At 35.3% G+C, this 25390-nt stretch overlaps 1 long non-coding RNA gene and 1 pseudogene across 3 annotated transcripts; both read left to right on the forward strand.

Annotated features, from left to right (window-relative positions):
* Positions 1-4509: 4509 nt before the first annotated feature.
* LOC118485961 lies at positions 4510-7975 on the forward strand. 3 transcript variants are annotated; one of them, XR_004877749.1, is made up of 4 exons: positions 4510-6261; positions 6411-7192; positions 7272-7426; positions 7876-7975. It is a non-coding gene; the product is annotated as an uncharacterized LOC118485961 (long non-coding RNA). The 3 variants fall into 3 exon arrangements; XR_004877748.1 differs by having other exon boundaries at positions 6435-7192; XR_004877747.1 differs by having other exon boundaries at positions 4510-7192.
* A 1198-nt stretch (positions 7976-9173) lies between these two features.
* On the forward strand, positions 9174-13521 carry LOC110901739 (annotated as a pseudogene).
* Positions 13522-25390: the final 11869 nt, after the last annotated feature.

Genomic DNA, 25390 nt, shown 5'->3' on the forward strand with positions numbered 1-25390 from the left:
GAAGTTGAGATATGGTAGTCGAATTATTTATATCACATTGATTGTTGTTATTGCTAAGGCCACCCGGGGCGGTGGGATATTTTCCCGTGATGGAATTTTTCAACGCGTGGAATATTACAAAACACCACCGCCACCGCCGCCTCCATTTTTCATGCTCCCATATTTATAACGTGTGCTATTTTTGACGCGTAATGGGTACTGGGTGATGAGGGAAATTGTTGGTTGGGGGGAAATTGTTGGGTGTGGTGGTGAGTAATGGGCATTTCCATTAAAAAAGGTTGCGAGTGATGGAATAATGGTTGATGACATGGCGGAACTTGATTGGATGTTGTGAGTGATGGAATTTGTACAAGTGATGACCATCCCTACCACCCCTAAGGTTGGTAATGTATTAGTTATTGTCAACTTACTAAATAGCAAATGATAATCTATACATATTATAATGCATAGGGAAGGACAATTTAAGATATCAAAAAATTAATATTTGGCTTAGTTGTGTTTCTTTTTGTTGTTTGCACTTATTTCTTTAACAGATATAGATATCCCGGGAACACTGGAAATACGTGAAGAGAGAAAACTAAAATGCTAGAGTTGTTAAGGAGTTTAATAAATTTCTACTTTATAATTTTAGACACATTGTTTTTCTGTTAAAGACCGTTGTGTGATTTTAGATTTTCAACCTTTGGAGTTAATGTTTTATTTAAGATAAGTTTTAAAATATCTTTTATTTATTGTATTGTGACACACCTCAACCCTAATTGGGTCAAGGTGTTATATAATCGAACCGACCGAACCATGCAGACCACAATAAAGTGCGCAAACCGATGACTTCGTTATGACGTACATCCATCACATTGATGTTACAATACATATCATACGAATATGAAAGCTACTAGAAACGAGTGCCGCAATGCAACGTATCGCCCCCGCCGCATCGCGCGGGCACCCTACTAGTAGGTTAAATGCATAATTGATAAAAGCTTCTAAAAATCTTTATTAGAAAATATATTGTTAATAAATATAAAGTTTTGGAGTTTTATTTGACACACAGACTATTCGTACCAAATTTAAATTTTTGGGCAAAAAATGTTTCGGTCAACTCAATCCGATATGTTTTGACTCGTTACCCGACACACCTATTTTACTATCTTCAGTAAGAATCATGGAATTAATTAAGATGCTAATGATTAATCTATGCAGGTAATGGTTGGATAATGGGTAAAGATGCTGGGTGTTTTGTTGTTGCATGGAACTTTATAAAGCTCAAGAAGATGTTGTGGCTTCATAGTATTTAGACTGTTAGTTTGAGTGTTTGGATTTTGGTGTTTAATTTGGGATATTTGATGTTTTGATTTGGATGTTTTATTATGAGGAACATTGGATATTTGTTATGATTTTCAGATTTAATAAATGGTTACAATTTTTAGTTCTTCTAGTAGGTAGGTATAAAAATGGTATAAAAAGATGTTAAAAAGCGTTAGCAAAATGGTGACAAAAATATAGTAGCGGTAGCAAAATGGTGACAAGAAGCGGTAGCAAAACGGTGGCAAACAAACAAGAGCGGTAGCAAAATGGTGAAAAAAGGCGGTAGCAAAACGGTGGCAAACAAATGGTGGCAAAACAGTAGGAAATAAAAAAGCGGTAGCAAATTGGTGGCAACAAGTCAATTGCTAGGTGTGTTTTTTCTACGAAAATTTCGGTGGCAAAACGGTAGCAAAAAGGGATTTTGCCACCGTTTTGCGACCGAAACTGCGGCAGCAATAGCCCTATTTTCTTGTAGTGATATAACAAGTTGCGAAAATTGGTATGAAAAAAAAAATTTGGGGATGTTTTTTTGGCTTTTTTAATTAGTTTTCGAGTTTTCACAATAATTAGTGGTTTTCATTTGAAACTTCCCCTAAGTATCCTAGGTATATATACTTGTATAATTTTATTAGTTAGCTAACAGATGAGTCTTCGCTACGAACGCAAAATTAGTGTCAACTATTAGAATATTTGAAATCATTGTCATAATTTTCTGTAAACCTATTATGGGTATGTTTGGCAAAAGTAGCTGGTGGCTGATAGCTGAAAGTTGGAAGCTGATAGCTGGTGGCTGGAAGCTGGTAGCTGTAGCTTTTTAGATATATTTGGTGTTTGGTAGAGTAGCCGGAGCTTTTAATAAAATGTAGAAAATTACCAAAATGGACATAACTAAAAATTTAGAAAGTTTGTGCATTAAAAAGTTCCTTATTTTTAGAGGTTAAAATAGTTATTTTTTCCTAAAAGCTTGTAGCTCCTTCTAAACGCTACTACTCTATAACCGAAAAGTGTGCATTAAAAAGTTCCTTATTTTTAGAGGTTAAAATAGAGGTTAAAATAGTTATTTTTTCCTCAAGCTTCTAACCTAAAAGCTTAAATTCAAACAAACAAGACTTTTTATTGAGTATAAGCTTTTTCTTAAAAACTTAAAGTTGGAAGCTCTTAAAAGCTTCTAAAAGCTTCATGCCAAACATACCCTATAACCGAAAAGTGTGCCACGTTTTGTTTGGAGATGGGCTAATGTTTATTTTAGCTTTATTGGATAACTAGGTTAGAACCCCGTGTGTTACACGGGTTGAATAAATGTAATGTAATTTAATATATTAAGTAATAAAAAGGTAAATATATTTATAAAAAAAAACCCGTGTATTAGGTTGAATAAAACCATATATTACACAGGTTGTATAATATATAATTCAATCGGTTAAGAATAGGGGGAAGCGGAAAAAATAATGATTTGATATTGTGATTTAAAAGGAGAGAGGAGCAAACATATTATTATTTAATATATTATTATTTAATATGAGAGTAAGACGTTCTATTACTTTGAAATCTAATATATGACCTTTAACTTCATATATTATATTTACTCTTTTCTAGCTTAATTTAGTTAGCTTAAATATTATATATATGGATAATACTATTGTGTATAGAAAAAAATAGAAAAATAAAAACAAAAAAAGGGTAAAAATAAATTTAAGCTTAAAATGTGTTATATAAAAATATGAAAATAGAAAAATAAAAACAAAAAAAAGGGTAAAAATAAATTTAAGCTTAAAATGTGTTATATAAAAATATGAACATATAAGAAAACTTAAAAGTTAAAAAAAAGTGTAAAGTGACTATTTATTAGATTGTTTTTAATAAATTGGGTATTTTTGATATTTTAATTATTTGTAAGGACATATATGATATTTTTGGTTTTTGTAAGGGTATATATGATATTTTTCATTTTTTGCTGGGAATATATGAAATTTTTCAAGTTTGTAAGGGTATATATGAAATTAATCCTATTATTATTAATAAAAGGTAATGATAAATTAAAAGATTAAAGATTAACTGATTAAGTGATAATTAAATAAATAAGCATCAGGGAATTACTTTAGTAAAAAGAAAAAACCAATCACATATGTATATTATACGTTGGAATTCAAAATTTTAAAATTAAACTTCCTTAATTTTAGGATTTATAAAAGCAGATATATTTGAAATTTAAAGTATTTATCTAGAATATAATTGTATTTAGGCGGGAAAACACATTAAAGGGTTTCCTATTTAATGACATGTGTCCTTCATACGATTTACTTTATTATATGTATAGATGTGGACATTATTAATTAAACCAACTATCGAAACTTCAAAGAATATTTAGTTTTATTATTTGTAAAATAATTATATTCAGTCAAATGATTTTATTTTATTCATCCTCATCTTGAAAAACATGTATTGCTTTGCCTCGCTTTTTTTTTTTTTTTTTTTTTTTTTTTTTTTTAACAGGAAGGGGAGCCATACTTTCAATAAAACAAACTGTTGCTGCAAAATTCTTTTTATATGGAAGGCTCCAAGGATTGGAAACTGCTTATTGGGGCGTTGTGTCTCACAACTATATATGGGAGATATCAAAGGAGAGAAATGAGAAGGAATTCAAGAACGGACATATTCCTACTGAATGAATGGTGGAACCTATCAAGGAGAACTCTTTCATTTGCGTTAAGAATCATCTATCTATTATACTAAATGAATTCTCTTAAGCCACAAGGTTTATTCTTAGCCAATTATTTTGATGATATGGACATGCTCTAAAGGCTGATAATTGGTTTTGAGCGGGATTTTGATTTCTCCTCTTTTTCATTCACGCGGTCGTCCTATGAGTTTCCTTTTTTATTCTTCTATTTAATTGAAACTGAAGCTTCTTCTAATCAAGAACCCTAAATCCCTCTGTATTCTACTTGGGCGATTCCAAAGGTACGCTTTCATTATTCGATTTCATCTAGATCTTGAACAATAATCTGATGTATGTGTTCTTTTTTCTATCAAATTGGTTAGAGTAACTGAAACGGTAGATTGATTTATGACCTAGGGTTTATGAAGTGTGCGATTTGTTCGCCTTTTAGATCAAAACTGTTGATTATGTATTTTATAATTTGATTTCTCTTAAATTGGAGGAAAAAGTAGGGTTTTTTTTGTTTCTGATAATTATAACATATACCCATATTATATGCCTGATGCAACTCGATTGTGAACTGAGGTTCTTATGAATATGCGATCTGAATGTATTTTTTTTAATTTTAGGGAAACCCTCATTCTTTCAGCTTTAATCTTATTTGACCAATTAATACTTTGTCACTGATTAATTAGGTAATAGATTACAGTTTGTGGAATTTTGTAATGATGAATTTGATTTCTTTCAAAAGGCAGGGTGGTGTTTCACACGGTTAGGGTTGTGAAATGGATGTTGCAGCTCATGTTAGAAAAAAAAAAACATATTAAAGTTCATTTTTTAGGATTTTTGGTTCTATGTTAGTTTAAGCAAGGCGATTTAAATTCATTGAGAAGCTTCTAAAGGCTAGAGCTAATGTTGTTTTAATGACAAAGGAGATTGATGATATTGGCATTCAAGACTCATCAATTCGCTGACCTGATTAATGAAGGGTACCGTGCAACTTATAATGGTGTCAAGACGGTTGATGCAATGAAGAAGTTGTCCTCCGTTAAGAGTGATCGGTATGCTTTTCGATCAGGTGATTCGTTGTCTGAATCAAAATAGATTGGAGAAAATCAGGTGCTGTAACAGAAGTCAAAGATGAAGGAAGTTGTGGTGGTTACACTATTGATTAATATGGTAATCTCAATAGAATAACTTGCAGTAGTGAATAATTTTCTGTTACAGAATCAGGTGCTGTAACAGAAGTCAATAATTTTCTCTTTGTTATTTGCTACTTGATTAATATGAGCACTCTATTTCCGATTATGATGTGTTACATGTTCAATCGCTAAAGATTACATTGAACTAATTTGTCTAATTGTTCAATTTTGATAATTGTTTTTCGAATGTTTTTATACTATTTTCGGACGCTTTGTAGGGGGAATTAAGTTACTAAGATCTATCATTTGAATCCTGGTTCTATCTTTTTGTCGAAGGGCTGAAAAAGATTGATAAAAAAAGACACAGTTATTCACTTCCAGCACTCTGTTGATTCTTAAATTTAGGTATTCAGTTAATCTAATCGTTAATCGTCTGAAATTTTTTTGTGTTGGTTGATATCATAGATCTAGGGTTTGTTCTTAATAAATATATTATAGTAAAGAAGTTCAATTTGGATAAGGTTTGTTCTGTTTGTCAATTAAAATGATTATATGTTTAATTTTCTAACCTAATGCCACTCAATTTTAATCAGGCTCGCAATTTGCTGGTTTGGAATATATAATCGCTTATTTGAATTGTTATCTCAGTTGCTGCCACACTCCATTGAGTAGTGCTCTACATTTGTTATTTATTGTTTCTTGAAATTAACCTGATTTATAGTCGATTAACTAGATTTGGGATGTTAAACATTTGATAGTGATCCCTAAAGTTTGCCCCCTAAGTGTTGATTAAATGTCTGTTTAGAGGAATGAGAGTTCAATCGAGTTGAGTTAATGATAATCACTTCTGCACAAAAAGTGAAAACATATGCTGCTATACCCTGTCAATTGATCATAACTGCTTTTGTCATCCTGGTTTGTCTATTTTTCATTTCTTCTAAGTGTTTACGAGTAAATAGAATTAGTTCTGTTCTAGCTTCGTATTTAATTATATATATGATGGTTCCTCCTTTGTTGTACATGTATGTCTTAAGGAAAGATTCAAAAAGCTTCTGTCATGACAAGTTTAAGTGTTGGCCGGTCATCAACCATCTAGAGACCAAAATCCAGCTTGACGGATACGTTTTTTTAGAGTTGCCCAAATCAACCCACGAGGTAAGGAAAACTCACCCAAATTGACCCCCTTCTTAAAGGTTGGGTCAGTTTTGCAAGACATTATATTAATTGAGAACATTTTAAGTTATATGCTAAGCTATTTGTATAATATAATCTATTATTCATGGTTTAAGTTTTTTTATTTAAAGTTTCGGGAACATTATTTTCTTCAGCAATCTAGCGAGACGCAATACACGGGTTTGCTTAATACACAAATATGCAACATCGCGCTGTCACAAATACCAGAATCATGGTTTACCAAACGTTGTCTTGCTGGTAATGTGGCTGCCAGTTCCTTGGCTATGGTAGTATGCAGGGTCGGTAAGGTCTTAAAAAATAAAAATCCTTTTATTCTAATGTTGATAGCTGGTGGTTTTCTGCGACTTCTTCTATCATTTGTAATATAATCTACATGACCCGTTTGACTGATACACCTTTTTTAGAGTTGTCCAAATCAACCCACAAGGTAAGGAAAACTCACCCAAATTAACCCGCTTCTTACAGGTTGGGTCAGTTTTGGGATACATTATATTAATCGAGAACATTCTAAGCTATTTGTAAGATCCCAAAGCACATGATGTTGCTATTTATTTTTTTAATCAATAGTACAGGGATCCACTATTCAATGATCTTACTATTCGCATGTTTATAAATAGATTTATAAATTTTGTGAAACAATTTGTATCGGTATATTATTGATGTTTGATTTCCATCCACAGGCACAGGAACAAAAAAAATTGTTCTTCTTCAACAAGCATATGCGTGGCATTAATTTTGAAGCTTGGAGTAAAAGTCACTTTGATTTTTCCTTTGATATACGTCTTTTTTCAAGTTGAATATTATAAAAATGTCTGGGTACAACTATGTGAACCGAAGATTTGGCTGAAGAGTAGACGATATTTGATGTTATTATTGCGTTAGAGGCATGAAAGTTAGTAATTTTTTCACTAAAATGCTCAATTATTTGCACAATTCTCTGGTAATTGAACATGTCGATGATTATGTGGCAGTTCCTGCAGCAGGTGCACTTGGTATGGGTGACCAATGATCTGCTCAAATTCCAAATGCTCAGTGGGCTGGTGACATGGCACCACCGTTGCTCAAGGTGCAAGTGGTTAAGGTTAGACTCAACGAGATGAGAAGACATAGATGTGGCAGAATATAGGTTGGCCTTTCTGTTGTCCATGATCCTCATATTTGAAGTTAGTTGATTTTTAATATATATCGTTCTTAGTTCGGCCATACTTAAAAAAAATCACCAGACTTGAAGCTTGAAAGAAAAATCAAAATTCGAAACTGGTTTGGATCTACGCGGATGTTGTAGTTTCAAGTGTAAGTTCGATGTCTATGGATTACTGAACTCGATTGATTCTGATTAGTTTAGCCTAAATATCATATTAACTTCTTCTAAATAAAATGATTTAAGATAAGATAAGCATTTACATGAACATAGGCGACTTTGACCCGATGAAACCTGCTCGGCCCGTTTGAAACATTTATCTTTGACTACGTTAAAACATTGACCATTTTATTAATTTCTTTTATGTTAATGGAGGATGTCACGTTTACACATTCTTTAAACCGATCTCTCAAAATTTATATAAAAATTTGCAGATGAGAAACGATTTTGGGAACCGGTGGGCCAGGCCACACTATACTATGGAGGGCATATTTATGATGGCTATGAGTACGCGATGACGCCACTCAATGACCCAAGACCCAAGTATGTATGCTGCAGCATATGGAGCTTATCCAATGTATGTCATTCATTAACAAGTCAACTAAATGAGGTGTAGGCATGCCCTTAAAAATAGTTTAATCGCCAAGTATTAGCTGGATAGAATCAACTTTAAAGCTACATCATTTACCAGCATGGCCAAGCAGAGGATTCTCTTCAGGCTTCAGTACCAGCCTTCTTAATACCTCACCACCTAATTGACTCGGTTCAAGGGAGATGGTAAGCCATTGAGGACGTGTATGTGATACATAACTTCTTAAAACTCTTTAAATTATCTCACAAATTTAACTACGCTACAGGACATGAAAATTACCAGTAGTTAGTGGGTTGAGCTGGAAAACGGGTGCCGGTGGAAATGGGTTATATTTTGGTACGACTAACAACCGGCCGGGTTGGGTTAGCTCACTAACCTTTTTTTCTATTTTTTATATAAATAACTAATGCATTATTATGATTACTAAAACAATACTATTACAATTATAATTATAATCTAACTCTTTTAATAGAAAGATTAAGGCGTGTGTGTCTATTGAATATAGACTTTGAGCAACCTTCAACCCATTTAAGTGGTAGCTTTTAGTCCAAAAAACATGCAGTTTTGGGCAGTTTTTAGTCGAAAGCAGAAAAAACTTGCTAGGCAATTTCGTCGAAAAAAACTGGTATGCAGAAATGAACATGAAGAAAAAACCGGTCTGCAAAATTTATTTAAAACACTGCACTTTTTCGTCGAAAAAAACTGCATTTTGTTGGGCATTTTTCAAGCAAAAAAACATGCAGTTTTGGGGTGTTTTTAGTCGCAAAAATCTGCAGAGTTTTGGGCAGTTTTTACACGAAAAATTGCAGAGTTTTGGGCAGCTTTTAGTCGAAAAGACATGCAGTTTTTGGGGGTTTTTAGTTGTAAAAATCTGCAGATTTTTTGGTAGTTTTTACACGAAAAAACATGCAGAGTTTTGGGTATTTTTTAGTAAAAAAAACTGCAGTATTTTGGGCAGTTTTTTTCGGCAAAAAACGTCATTTTTTTTGGTTTTTTTTTGTCGAAAAAAGCAGCCGTTTTGGTGTTTTTTGTTGAAAAATTTGCATAATTTTTAAAACAAGAACAATAAACATAAACTTTGATTCATTTATAAAACGCTAATATATGATGCCGATGTCCTTTTAAATAGATAACTCAATCATGAGTCATAGGGTGAGTTTGATGGAACTTTAATATTTAACATGCAAACTTTAATGTTCGTTTTTTAAACAATATAACTATCTTTTGCTACATTTGTAGAGGGTTCAAATGTTGCATCTGATAATGATGATGATGTCAGCGTTAACGGATCAATTTCATTAGATAAGGTGTCGGTTCCAAGTGCATCACCACTTTTTAATATATCTTTGTAGTATTGGATCAAATGGTTGCAAATAGTAGTTTTAAACCAAAATTTATTTAAACTAAGTTAATTTAGACACTAATATAGAGAAAGAGAAAGAGAAAGCTATGTATATTGTGATTCTGCTTATAATTAAAAAACAAGCTATTTTTCTTATGTTACAGACTTCGCATTGATGTAACAGATTTCAAGATGCTAAAGTTGAGTGTATATGTTACAGACTTTGAAAGAATTGTTGGTTCTCAAGTGATTTAAATTATAATTAGTGGGCAGGTTGGGTAACGGGTCAAAATAGGTTCCGGTAGAATATGGTATGGATAAATTTTAGCCGGGTTGGGTTGACTTGCTAACCTTTTTTTCATCTTTCTTTTTATTATTATTTTTTTCTTTTTTCATACCGAGTATGTTTGGTGTTATTTTTATAAACAACTAATGCACTAATTATGGTTATAAAAACAATACTTTTACAATAATAATCTGGATCTTTATATAGAAAGATTCAGGATTTTTTATGCACTAGAAATAGACATTGGGAAACCTTCAACCTGTTTGACCTGTCCTCTTATTAGTTAAACTTTTAGATTTGGCTCATTTGAATCATGTGAGATTATGAGATTAAAAGGAACTAAAACTGACCCGTGATCCAGTAAAGTGTTCTAACACAGATCCTTAAGTATTCAAGTGTCAATTCTTTCTTTCATGTAAAAGGGTGTTAAGGATTCAAATGTCAAATGAGTTTAGTTTGTTAAATCCTTCCTATGTATACTTTGAATCAATGGCCTTCCTACAAGAAATAGATTTATTAGGATTTAAGTGTCAAGTTCAATCTTTCTGCACCTCTAAAGTCCACATTAGTGTTCATACTCTCTGCCACTTCAGGTATATTCCTTTTCTCTTATGTGAAAACTTATTTTCTTGGTAATTTGTACCTTATCTAACTTAACTGGAAGTTTATTTTCAGGGTCATATCCTTATCATATATGGTAACAAATTTATTTAGTATGAGTTATGCACGAAGATGACCACATAATTCTCTAGCAGTACCTAGACTGAGAACCGGCTCAACAATCTGAAGATCTCGACAAGTCATTGTTTCTTTTATATGTACTGTTTTAAATTATGAATATGGTTTCCATTAGCTCTTTTACCGGGTGACCTTATATTATTGAAAATTCAGAAAAAAAGTTTACATGTTTTATAGTTCTATAAAGAATCTCATTTGATACTTATTAGGATGACCCGGTGTCTGCCCATAATGTAGTACCTACAGTCATTACATATTTGATGAGTATTTTTTCTATACGGGTCAAAATGGGTTAGTTTGATCTGTCAACAATTTTTGTTTTCTATTCAACGGGTTTGGAAGATCTTGAGCAGTAGTGTAAAGATTACCTATTTGATATATTTCATGTTTAGGTATGGCTTTAAAGTTTACCTAATAGTGAATTTAGAGGGCACAATAACTTAAATGTTTTATTTTATTTCGCATTTCAGTTTAAGCTTTTGAATTTTAGATAAAAAGATTCCATTTGAGTTTCAAATGTGACAATTTCAGTTGGTTGTATGTTTTGCAATGACAATCAACAAGAGCCAGGGCCAATCACTGTGTAGAGTTGGTCTGTACTTGAAACAACCAGTTTTCACCCACGGTCAGCTGTATGTTGCTTTATCCAGAGTAAAAACCAGACAAGGAGTTAAACTTTTGATTTTGGACCACGACGACAAACCTACTAATAAAACGACAAATGTAGTTTATAAAGCTTTTCAAATTATGACAAAATAAACTGGACCGCCTTTAAATTTGTTTTGTACTTGAAACAACCTGTCTTCTCTCATGTTCAATTGTATGTTGCTTTATCAAGGGTAAAAACACGAGATGGAGTAAAAATACCAATACTTGACAACGACAAACCTTCAGATAAAACAACTAATGTGGTTTATAAAGAGATTTTCAACGAATTGTGATCGTTGCATATTCATGTATTTCAATTTGTCGTTGTAGTCTAATATATTCGTTTGTGTTTTAACGTGTATAAAAGTATAATATTTAATGTCAGCGGTAGTAATGAAGAAATTTCTTTTACCAATCCGTGTAACACACGGGATCTTAAGCTAGTTAAACATATATATAATTTTTAGAAGGATCCAATTTATAATAAAGTGGCAACTAAACGGAAAACATGCACTGATCCGATTTACAATAATAGATCCAAATTTTGTAATCTTAATTAGGAGAGGTGACGTGGTGTGATTTTAACATACGAGACGTTATTATGTAACTTTTTGCTTCGGGTCTAGTTGCTTGCTGGCTCAATTTTTTTATAAGTTTCGGCATTTAAAAAGACAATTAATAAAGCAAATAGATCCACACTAGCAAGAAGCTAGACAGGGATTATTTTACAACAAGTTTTAACTACCAATTACAGTCACACCCTTGGCTTCACTTCAACACCTCATCACTAATCTCCCAATATGGTCACATGGGTATCAACATCAACTCGCTTAGTTCGGCTAATTTCACTGCTTGGAATGCTAGTTTTCATAGCGGAGAATCTGCAGATGCTTGGGTGTCTTACAATGCTACCACACAGATGCTGAGCCTGTCTTTGCGCTACAGGACAGAAAACCAGTCTACAGATAATACCAACCTTTGTTATAAAGTTGACCTAAAAGAAGTTCTTCCAGAGAAGGCAACAATCGGATTTTCAGGCAGCACTGGTTTTTATGCGGAAAAACACACTATTCGTTACTGGAATTTCAGTTCAAGCTTGACGACAATAGAAGAAAGGGAAGATAGCTCAAACAAGTTAACAAAACTAGAAATGGGATTAACAGTCCCTCTTTGTGTTCTAGTTATAGTAGGCATAGTAGCATATTTTATATTTTGGAGAAGACGGCGAAACGCTATACAGGAATCTGAAGATGTAGTTGCCTTGACATCAATAAATGATGATTTGATAGAGGAACAGGACCCAAAAGATTTCCTCTAAGAGATCTTGCTTTAGCTACAAACAACTTCTCGAGTCACCAAAAGTTAGGTGAGGGGGGATTTGGGTGTGTCTATAAAGGCTACTTATCCCGTGAAGGTATCATGGTAGCTGTCAAGAAAATTTCACAGGGTTCTAAACAAGGAAAGAAAGAGTACATGACTGAAGTGAAGATCATCAGCAGTTTAAGGCACCGGAAGTTGGTGCAACTAATTGGTTGGTGTCATGATAAGACTCAGTTCTTGCTAGTGTACGAGTTTATGCCAAACGGCAGCCTTGATTCTCATCTATTCTTCAAAAAGAGCATTATTAAATGGGATGTGAGGTATAACGTTGCTGCAGGTTTAGCCTTAGCATTACTCTATCTCCATGAAGAGCGTGAACAATGTGTGGTGCATCATGATATCAAAGCAAGCAACATCATGCTTGATTCAGGATTTAACGCAAAGCTTGGAGACTTTGGATTGGCTCGACTCATGGATCATGAACTGGATCTAAAAACAACTGGCTTAGCCGGAACTCTTGGCTATATGGCTCCTGAGTATGCAACAACCGGAAAAGCCAGCAAAGAGTCGGATGTGTATAGCTTCGGGGTGGTTGCGTTAGAGATAGCTTGTGGTAAAAAGGCAACAGAGATAAAGTTGACCCAAACTCAGAGCTTGGGTTGGTTGAGTGGGTATGGGGTTTACTTGGAAAAGGTGTGTTGCTTTCTGGAGTAGATCAAATGCTGAAAAATGAATTCGACCCAAAAGAAGTTGAACACTTGATGATGGTGGGGTTATGGTGTTCACACCCTGACCGGAGTCTAAGGCCATCTATCCGCGAAGCAATTCAGGTGCTCAAGTTTGAAGGTGCACTCCCAGATCTTCCAACCAGGATGCCCGTGCCCATTTATTGCGCCACAATGACCAGCAATAGCATGGATTTGGTACATTGACCAATCAGTATTGCTGAAAATGAAAAATTGAACGTTATATGTGGTAGGTTCTTAACTTCTTTTTATGTTGTGTATTCTGTGATAGAATGATTGAAGAGTGGCCGATTGTATTTACTGTAAGATAAAAAAAACCTATTGATAAATCACAAATGGACAGTCATCGAAACTTACTTTTTGATTAGCTAATTTGTATCTATACATATGTAACAGCTTACTATTTGAGTCTGCAAAGAACATACCAACTGGTATGGCTCAATTATTTAACTTTCTATGCTCCTTAAAAAAGTTTTAAAATCAGGTCAGTTAAGCATGTGGGAATTAGAATTAATTCCAGTTTATCTACTTCTATCCATGTGGGGAGGAAAGAAAGGTCTCTACTCAGCCACAAAATTTATTTTGTACACGGATGTACCAATAACTTTACAAAGTTATAGATTTGTTTGTGCGAGCACAAACATATCTGTGTAACAGTATCCGTAATGTATATAACCTCAACGTCCTTAGTTGCTCCAATGGCTTCTAGGGGCTAAAGCAGATACTAAAATTGAGTTCTTTTTTTCTTAAAGGCATACATTTTCCTTATAATCCTAATAAATTGAGATAATATGGTCCTTTTCAAGCAATTGCACAAGTTATGGACTTTTAAAATACCATATATGAATGTTGATGGAGGGATATAGATAATGTACCTGCTTTCGAAGTATTCATGTCATAGGCACGAATCTCACAAGCTTAAAGGCTAATCACATCCATACTGCTGTGCATTCAAGCGTTGCCGTAAAACTTGGTTCAAATAAAAAAGAAAATCAATAAGAGGCATATAACATATATAGTTGTAGTAGTGATATTAAAAGTAGACACTACCTATGTAGTCATGGGCGAAGGATAGTGGGGGCGGGAGGGGGCGGCCGACCCCCCGAACTTTTCGCTCAATAGTGGAGAGTATATAGTTTTTGTATAGAAATTTTTGGGTATACACGTTTTTGACCCCTCGTTTTATAGAAATTTTTTGGTATAGACGTTTTCGACCCCCCGGTTGGAAATCTCAAGCTTCGCCACTGTATGTAGTATGTATCTTAAGTGTTATTTGGTTACAACATATATGGATTATGGATATGACTATTACGTTCGACTCTTACATTTCACCCCACAAGTGCTAATATAAAAGTGCAATACAAGAGCAATAATGGAAATATGTTCAAATATCCTGTGCAAAATCTGTCCACCTTTTATTTTAGGCAAATTGGATTTAAATAATCCCAACTCACTGTTGTTGGCCAAAAATAATCCCAACTCATTTAATCATCAATAATAATACAAACTATTCACTTTTATTTGTAAAATACTCCCAGTTAAAAAAACACTAACTAGGTTAAAAATTGCTGACGTGGCAGGTGACGTGGCATACCACATCAGCAAAATTGCTGACGTGGCAGTTGATGTGGCATTTTTTGATGACGTGGCAACTGATGTGGCTGTCTACGTGACATTTTTGATGACGTGGCAACTGATGTGGCAGGTGACGTGGCATGCCACATCAACAATTTTTTAACCTAGTTAGTGTTTTTTTAACTGGGAGTATTTTACAAACAAAAGTGAATAGTTCGGATTATTACTGGTGATTAAATGAGTTGGGATTATTATTGGCCAATAACAGTGAGTTGGGATTATTTAAATCTAATTTGCCTTTATTTTAATCATATTTGTCAAAATTAATTAATTACAATATATTATTTAAGGCAAAGGATATGCTGCCACCCGTACATTTTACTTTTTTTTAATTGCCAACGAATACTCTAAATGTACTACTGGCGAAATTCACCACATAGGGATACACTCGCCTCCGAACCGGGGAAAACCTTCACCTAGGGCCAAAACCCGTGACCACTCGCCCGAATGCACCACAGTGCGGTAAGGTAAAACCCACTCAGTTCAAGGATCGAACTAGCGATCTCCACCCATTCGCCTAGTCTCCCATAATCACTAGGTGCCGCAGAAAATAATGCGGATGGGAAGAATCGAACTTAGGTCCCTTAGACCACCAAGTCCTTTCCCTACCACTCCACCACAACCTCATTGACACCCGGACATTTTACTATAATAACATTTGAAGTCAATTCAAAACACCCCAGTAAACGAACTGTAGATCGAAATTGTACAAAGTCATACAGAAAATTTTAAAAAATGTAGATAAAAACTAATTTCTGTTTTCTTCAAATGATACTACCACTTATCAGATAGACACTAGTACTAGATTTTTGTTTTTAATTTAAAGGTGTAAACTGTTAACTATCACCAGTCACTAGAAATCGATACCAAGAAATCAATATGTGCACCAAGAACAGTATGATAATCGACCAGAAATCAATATGTAGTTAACAAACAATAACAATTAAAATAGGCCAGAGAAATCTCAGATGCTTGTAACCAGGCAAGAACAAAAAGTAATCGACCAAGAATAAGAAGGCATTCAACAAGAACAAAAAAAGGTATTTGCAAAAGCCATAAGGTAATGGCAGAATCGACGATCTCACTTCCAGACCATTTGTGATGTTGACATGGTTCCTTTCATGGTCTTCTTGTTTAGACATTCCTAAAGGTACTTCGTAAAGTCATTAGTGATCAGTTTCTAGCCCAAAGCCAAACTTGGCCCAACCTCAAAATGAGGTCGGGTCCAATTGTCCAAACACCTACTTTACCCAATATGAGAGTAGTCTAACCGTTTTGTAAATCCATCTCCACCGTCGGATCATGCTGATATGAAATCTGAACCGCTTAATTAAACTCACAAAAATAACCGTAACCATGGCGGTTCAGGGCAGTTATTTACGGTTTTCTTAGGTGGTGGTTACTTCCACCATTTCCTGCCCATGATCTCACACGGTTACAGGTGGTTTGAGAAGAACTGATGTTTATTTATTAGCTCAAACCTTACAGATCCCCAGTTATTTTAGATGCATCAAATTTTCTTCATTACCTGATGGTTTTAATTTTTCTCTGACTCCCTAATAGATCTGTTGGATGATCACATCGGCTAACACCCACCGTAGTGAAGACTGCAATCATTGCCGTTTAACGTCCCCGTCACAGGAAACCATAACCCTCACTATCGTCACCTCGGCAGTTCGTACCAAACCAACGGTGTTGATAAAACAGACCTTCGCATCTCCTTTGTCACCTCTCTCTCCCCTCTTCTCCAGCGGCCGATCTTCTTCTTCTTCATTTGTAAATTCTATTGTAAAAGCCACCAAATTTGCAGAGTCACAAGGTTTGCTAATTCAAACCTCTGTTTTTTTTTTTCAAAATTATTGATTATTTGATTACTTGATTACCCAATAACAATAATCGAATTATGATATGATTTCTTAAAACTACTATATTTGCAGTGCAATCCAGCAAATATTCGATAAAATGCATGTACCACATCATTTTAACAACTTACATAAGATTCATCAGCCATGAATGAGAAAAATATAATCGATTACTTCTATGTGTTGTATTTTGCAGCATCTATTAGAAGTTAATGACCACAAGGATCTTAAACAGAAGATGAAGATCCTCTAATAGAAGATTTGGCGACAATATATGTCGTTATACAATACTGGTATGAGTCTCTCGCCTGCATTACTTTATTAAAATGACAGTTTTAACAAAATTAGTGGTTTTCATCATGGAAAAAAGGACCTTCGGTCACCTTTTAAAAAGATCATTCAAGGTTGTAAAGCATACATGAGAACAAATTGTCTCTCGCCTGCATTACTTTATTAAAATGACAGCATCTATCCAACGCGTTTTATCACTAATTTTTGGCGTTTTGTTTTTAATGGCGTTTTTTAATGGCTTGTTATCATTTGATGGCGTTTCGAATCTCAGCGGTAAAAGATCCTTTTACCCTTAATGAAGCGCGTCTCATGTAATAAAATTGATGTTATTTACGAAAACGCCACCGCGCAATCTTGTCCGTGGAATGTTTTGATCTAACGATCCATAAGCGTTCTCACACTTCCCACCGTTTTCTCTAAATCCTGACCCTATATATGTATATATATATATATATATATATATATAGGAAGCCACTAAAATAGAAACCACCACTAGTTGTAAGAACCGTGAGAACCACTCTCAACCAATCAGAAAAAGGGGTATTTTGGTAATTTACCCCAAATGTCAAATATTTCCTCTCTCTTCATTTAAAGTCATTTACTTTTTATAAACCCCTCTCCTCTCTCATCTCTCATTAACATATCTATTACCTCTCATCTGTCACTCACTCAGATCCCTCATCTTCATCAAATTCCATCTCTCAAAAACCTAGCCTTCACTAAGAACTTTGTATCTCTCTCTCAAGCTATACATCAGGATTACAAGAAATTCATCTCTCAATCCTACCTTCAACACAAGAAATTCATCCACACCTCTCTCAATCCTACTTGCAACATAAGAAATTCAACCACAAAACCATAACCCTCACCCACCGTCTCCCTCAACCACACACCCACATCGGACCGGCGACCAGCAAAACGGTGGAGTCGGCGGCTGCCGATGGTCCTCTCCGACGGGCGAGACCCCCTCCGCCTCTCCTGATTCTTTTCGGCAGACACGCCGGAACCGGCGTCAATGCCGACAAGTTGTTCCGTTGAAACCCCGACCACACATCTCCAATTCCTTATCCCGGTTACTCCCTTTCTCCTCTTTTCAAGTCTGTTTGGCAGCCACGTCGGCGACGAAGTGTCGCAAAGTCAATGATGAAGATGGTGGTGGAGCAACGCCGACGACGGCTTCAGGCCGACCAGTTTCGCTGTGGCAGTAGTGGTGTTATCTCGGGTAACTTCGATTTAGGTTTTGGTTTCAGTTTAGTTCCGGTTCAGTTTTGGTTCTCGGGTCTGTGGTTCTCGGTTCAGTTCAAGTTAGTCAGGTTTCAAGTGTTATATCGATTAAGTGTCGATTCAAGTCCGGTTGTTTTTGTTATTTCAGTTGGTTCGGGTTTCACGGTACGGGTTAGCTCGGTCAAACAGACAACTCGGTCAACTGTCGGGTCAACTCGGTCAAAGCTGGTCAGCCGGTTCAGTCATGGTTTAGTCTTGCTTTGGGTTTGGGTTAGCGGGTTAAACATCATACTCGAATAATAGTGGCGAAAAATATAAATTTTATTGTTTTATATTAATTAATATTTTATCGCAAAACCGAACTTTGAATAACTTGTATTTATAAACGTACGTAGTAGACTCATATGATTATATTGTATCGTTTATTATGTATTGAATTTTGAAAATTATAACGACAACTTGCATTGTCGGGATCGTCCAAAATTAGGGGAAACTCTACCCGTTTTTTTGTAAAGGTCCATGAAACTTTTTAATGTAAAAACGTAAAGTTTTTAACGTAGAACGTAAACTTTTTAACGTAAAACGTAAACGTTAAAAACGTTTTAACAACGTAAAACGTAAATTTTTTAACGTAAAACGTAAAGCGTAAAAAATTTAAGATAAAACGTAAGATGTAAAACGTAAAACTAAAAAACGTAAAACGTAAAAAGTTTTACGTCAAAACGTAAAAAGGTTAACGTAAAACGTAAAAAGTTTAACGTAAAACATAAAACGTTGAACGTGAAACCTAAAAAAGTTTTAAAAGCTTAACGTAAAACGTTTTACGAAAAACGTAAAAAGGTTAACATAAAACGTAAAAAGTTTAACGTAAAACGTAAACTTTTTTTAATGTAAAACGTAAAATGTAAAACCTTTTCTACGTAAGTTGTAAAACGTAAAAACCGTGTGATAAAACGGCGCCTAAAACAAGGGGCGTGAATGCGGCGCATAAAAACGCCGCAAAAAAAAAAAAAAAACAGGACGTAAAAAACGCCGCGGTAAAACGGGACGTAAAAAACGTTGCGGTAAAACGGGACGTAAAAAACGACGCGCTAAAAAACAGACGTTTGAAAAAGCCGAGCGCAAAAAACGACATGCAAAAACGACCCGTTAAAAAATGATGCGTGAAAAAGCGGGGCGTAAAAACGGCGTGAAAAAACCGGCGCACAAAAAAATGTGTTTTGTTAAAAAAATTTGAATGTATAAATGCTTTTAATAAAAAAATCCTTTTAAAAAATAAAATGTAATATAATAAAACAAAAAAAGTAATAAAAATTAACGAATACAAAAAGACAAAATAGAGTAATTTTACTAAACTAACCTTTTGGATTAAAATATTAAAGAGATAATAAGACAAAATCTATTTAATATTAATTTTAGTTACTTTGAATCTTATCCATCCATCTTCTTAATCTAATGGCTAGAAAGTGGTTCTCTCGGTTCTTACAACTGGAGGTGGTTCTCTCGGTTCTTCCATCTTCTTAATATATATACATATATAGGGGACCGCTAAAATGAGAACCACCTCGAGTTGTAAGAACCGTGAGAACTACACCGTACGGGGCGAGGTGGACCCAAATTTTTTTTCATAAATGTAGATGCGTGTATTATAAACACATTTGTAAAAAAAATTCAAAAAAAATGTTGTGTGTGTAGTATTGAGCACCACAAGTTTGTGTTTATAATACACGCATATACGTTTGTGGTGCTCAAAATTTACGGTACCCGTAAACATACACTTGTGGTGCTCAAAAACTTTTTTTTTGATTTTTTTTTACAAATGTGTTTATAATACACGCATATACGTTTGTGAAAAAAAAAATTTGGTCCACCTCGCCCCGTACGGTGTAGTTCTCACGGTTCTTACAATATATATATATATATATATATTTAAACACGATAAATGTAACATCCCACTACACCACCTAGATTGGATAACTCAGAAGGTAGGGTTGTTCAAAAAAACTCGTGGCTCGAAGCTTCCTCGGATTTAGTTCGGAAAAAGTCGCTCAATATAGCTTGGTTTGAAAGTGAGTCGAGAAGTAAGCCTAGCTCGGCTCGGCTCGTGACGAGCCAGATTGGCTCGGTTTGGCTCGCTTGGTAGCTTGGCTTAGCTCGAATTATTTTACTTATAATATATTTTATTTTTATATACATATAATATATAACAAAAAAGTAATTATTATTTACATGTATTTATGCTTGTAGTTTGATATCTATGACATATTTAAAAGGTTGATTGACATATTTAAAAGGTTGATTGGCATACTAATTAACAAATATTGTATTTACTTGAAATATAAAACTTATTTTGCGTTTTGAACGTGATTTTGGCTTGTAATGTATTAGATTGAACTTATTTTGAATATGTTATTTTGAAGTATTGAATAATATTTTAGAATACTGAATTTTGTTAGCTATGTATTAATTTTTATTTTTAAAATCGAGGCAAACCAAACCGAGCCGAGCCAGCTCGTTTTAAACTGAGCCGAGCCAGCTTGTTTTAAACCAAACCAAGCCCGAGCTTAGATTTTCAGCTCGGTTTCAAATCTGAGCCGAGCCAAGCTAGCTCGGCTTGGCTCGGCTCGGCTCGGCTCATGAACAGTCCTCTCAGAAGTGTAGGACCATGTTTCTTGACCGAAACCGTGATTTGTGTGAGATTAGTTCAAGACGGGAGAGATTAGAGATGGATAAACAAAACTTCTTTGTATTAATCGGTAGTAAAATATTAAAAATCGGCCCGATTACAAGATAACTGAACTAATACCAAAGGAGTATACATCCGGGGAGAGACCAAGTGGTGATCTCTCCCCGAAACCACATATCTCACTGTGAACTCTCTCAAATGAACTCACTCTCTATCTCTCTTTAGTTTGCAAATGACAAAGGGTTGCTACTTATAGCCACACCCCTTTTGTCTAGCAAACACACATGGTCAAACAAATAACCCACTCATTTGACCACTTCAAACGATCGGGTTAATACATGTTCGTTTGACCATTTCACTAACTATTACAAATTCAGCATAAAATAAATCTAAACTATTTGAACAACATCGGACACAAAATCTGCATCAACAAATTCCCCCTTATCCGTTGCTGTCGAATGCTGAAAATGCAACTGCAATCGATCTTCAGTCAAGTATTTATCTTCTCTGTGTTAACAAATTCCCCCTTGACCGATGATCAAGGTAAGTAGTATCTTGACGCTCCTTGTGTAATATTTCCCCCTTAAAGTACGCGTATCCGTGTTGGGTGTTGTGCAATTTCCTCACAAGGCTCAATTGACCGATCTTCCGCTGATTTTCCAACACTCCAACCGGCATTTGATAAGGGTTCCATTATTTAAGAACTGCATCAAGTCTTGATCTGTCATAAGAAATCTATTTCATTCAAGCATACTACATTGGTAGAGATTTCTGGTGAACTGTCTTCTGTAAACCGTTTTTGTGGAATCGACCAAGTAATGCACTTTAATCCTCAGCATCAATACTCAGGAAAGTCAGCTAGACCGAGTATATCCCTTGCAAGCTCAACCAAACAGCACGCTTAGTTGAACTACATCCAGATCTCATTGTCTCGCCTTTGTGAAGTTGACCAAGTAAAGCACTACGGATCTTCAGCATCAGTACTTAGGATGTCAGCTTGACCAAGTACATCGTTTGCAAACTCAACGAATTGAGTTATCCCAGATCCCTGTAAAATCCCAAAGAAACATCAAACCCAAAACGGAATCTTGCAGATCTTCAGCCTTGAACTATCAGCTTTCATAAAGATTCCCCCAGGTCTTTAGTGAACAGCGCTTTAAAAACTACTGTCGACTTTAGATACCTGTATGTTTCCGTGCAAAACCCTTCACGGTGGCTGGAGAATTAATTAAAATTCTCGAATATGTGTCTGTGCAAAACATTCCATGCCGAACCATTAGTATCACCAGAAAATCACAAACTCTACCACCTGTGATTGCGTTTAGAAATTTAGCGAAGAAATTCAACATATGAAAATTTGTATCCCCCCATTTATTTGGTAAGATCTCTAAACCTTAACAGATTCTCTCCACTTCAAAGAAACTGTCGTCAATTTCACAGAACAAATTCTCTCCACTGAGTAGAATTTATCTTCAAATGTTCACCAATTCCCTCCACTGAGCGGAACTGTCATCAATCTTCACTGAATGTTCTTAGTTGTTCGAAAAATCACGAAAACGACTTTCTTCTTTGCATATTCTAGTTGAATAAGAACGCCCCCTAGTACCCCGTATGTAACACCCCGTGTTTTCGAATGTCAAAGTCAAAGTCAAAGTTTGCTTCTTTGACTGTTAATAGTCTATTTTAAATTTTTGTATTAAGTGGAGTAAATGTTGTCTAATCAAAGTGATCGAATACTTATCAAAGCGAACTGTTTATCGACCTTGAATAGCAGGAAGTAACAATGCGATAAAGTTAATCAATCAATAATCAAGCTAATCAAATCATTATCGAACTCGAATTATGCGAACTTTGGTGTTGCTAAACGTGTGCGTGTGCCTTATGTGTTACTTGTGCGTGCTTACTTTATGTTATGTGCGAGGTGATCAATTGAATCAAATCGAAACCCGAAACTCAATCTGTAACACCTCGAAATTTTGTGTCCAATAAATAAATGACACGTGTCGAATACGACAAAAATAATATAAACCCGGATTTAATTAAGATATGCGGTAGGATTTTCGAATATATCGACATGTTAATTTTATACCTCTGAGCGACTTCGATATTATAAATCCCGAGACCCTAAGCATAATTAAATGTAACATGTCTTAATCCGGTAATTACCATTAACTAAGGATGTCCAAATTGCTAATTTGGATCATAAGAAAATATTGTCTCTCAAATAATTATTCAAAAGCCATCCTTGTGCAAACCCATGATCCATTATAAAAACTGATCAAGCATGGGTTAAATAGGGCCTCATACTGACATTTCCCATACCCAAAACCCAATGATGCAAGTTGACCGTTCAATGCATGAAAGGTTAATTTTTTTTTTTGCCACTGATGAGCGCTTACGGACCGTAAGGGTCATGCCTTACGGACCGTAAGGGGGTGAAGGGGTAAAAGTGTTTCCGCCACAGGCTTACGGAACGCAAGGCCCACGCCATACGGTCCGTGAGCGATGCCCAGAGACAGAAAGTTGGCTGTTGGCTGTTTAAAGCGGTAAAACATTAATGTAAGGATCTTCCAAAGATATGGGCGACCCCTAATCACTCCCTAACACTATAGGACACTTGTTGATGATCAAGGAGCATGGGTAGACTTGTTTGTCAACAATCTAGGGCCTTATGAGCACTATATAAGGGCCTCATTGCACAACAAGTTCTTCACACCCTTCTCTTTCATTTCTGATCATCTCTGGAGCTCAAGACTTCTATCTAAGCTTCACATTTCGTGCATAGGACTTCTGTAAGTTTGTTCAACCCTTTGTGGTTTAGTTTTTGCCTAGTTTAGCTTAAAAGTCAATCCGTCGTAAATAACGGTTAACTTAGCGATAAATCACAAATGGTCCAGTGATTTGTCGAATCAAGAGTAGTTATATGTTGGTATTCATGTGGGCATTAAACCCTTAACAGGGCACCCTCTGAATCCCACTCTAACTAGTTCAAATGTCGAGTCAAACGTGCTTAGAAAAAGTCAACAGAAATGCCATTTTGCGATTTAAGCATAATCTGTAATGTAGATGGTATGTAACCTGTTTAAACACTCATAAATCATGATAATAAGTATATTAACAAGTCTAAGCTTCTTTAATCCGACCATTTGCTATATTAACCCGGTTCGGAGCCGAAAGTCGCAAAACTTTGACTTTTGCTTTAACTTTAGTTCTGACCCGTTTTAGTGTAATGTAGATATGCCTTAGGACTCTCTTAGGACCAGGTTACATGATGGTATAACCCTCTGTGACCGGTTCGTTGGTTGTCCAAGTTTACTACACCTTTCCGTTAAATGCTTAAAAGTTGACCGTAACGCCTTTTTTTAAATTAAAACGAGAATTTCGGACATGTGAAAGGACCATAACCATGGTTACTAAATTCTAAACATGTCCCAAAAATTTCACGTCAATCCGAGGTCTTGAATAGAAGTTATGCTAAATAGCGCACTTAAAGAAAACTTTGGTAATTAACGGCGCAATTAGCATAACGCCTATCTAAACCGGGATTTCGACACCAAACCTTTTACACACTGATGTAAAATAATATTTTAGGATTTTTAAAGATTTTTAATTATTTTTAACCTGCTCATAACCTGCGGTTATGGCATCGGTTCGGTAAATACCGAATATACCCTTTTTGGCCATAACTTGAGTTCTACAAGGTCTTTTGACCCGATTACAGATGCTACTGATTTTAAATAATAAATAAAGTATTTTGGAGTTTATACACTGTTCGGGAAACTCAGATTTCCTGTAGAACTCAGAAAGCTCTTTAAAAGTCTTTAAAATGACCGAAAAACCCCTACGGGGCGTAAAATGGATTTAAACTCGTTACGGGCAGTATGGAAGGTATCCTACTGATACCACAACCTCTTCAAGGCATATTGACTTAGGAAACCAGTGTAGGACTCTTACGGATACCCGTTACGCCTTTTGCGCGCACGGTTCGGCTTATGTAACTAGTTTACATAAACTAGCCGAAACGGGTCAAACCTTAGTGTTTTGACCCCAAATTCCAGAGTGTGATTTCCATACCCATATAAAACAAGTCTCTGAACTTGTTGGGTCCAAATCACATTCCATTCCCAGTTTTCGCCTTTCACGCGATTAAACCGTAAACACCCGTTAAAACTGACCGGTCTAAGCTACGGCTAAATTAAAGACCCGTTAGGATTCTAATAGGTTATTCTTAAACCTCCATTCCAGAATAAGGAGACCAGTAAAAGCTATCTGCAATTTATTTCAATTAAGGATTATACTTGCAAAGGTAAACACTTTTAACTTATTTTCCGTTATACGGGCTTGGGTTACGGTATATAGTATACCGCTTGGTCGGGAAATTGACCCCAACTCATTAGTAGTTGGGTATTATCAATGTGACTCGTTTAAACAGTCTTGTTACTTAAAAGCCTTTGGGGGGTTAATGACCATGTCCCGGATATCCTTGGCAGCATTTTATGAAATGGCCACGACTTTGACATCCGAGTGTAGGCGTACACTCGGCCTTATGTCTATTATTATAAAGGTATAGCCGTTAGTT

This window comes from Helianthus annuus, chromosome 13 (assembly GCF_002127325.2).
Source record: "Helianthus annuus cultivar XRQ/B chromosome 13, HanXRQr2.0-SUNRISE, whole genome shotgun sequence".
NCBI classification, from domain to species: domain Eukaryota; kingdom Viridiplantae; phylum Streptophyta; class Magnoliopsida; order Asterales; family Asteraceae; genus Helianthus; species Helianthus annuus.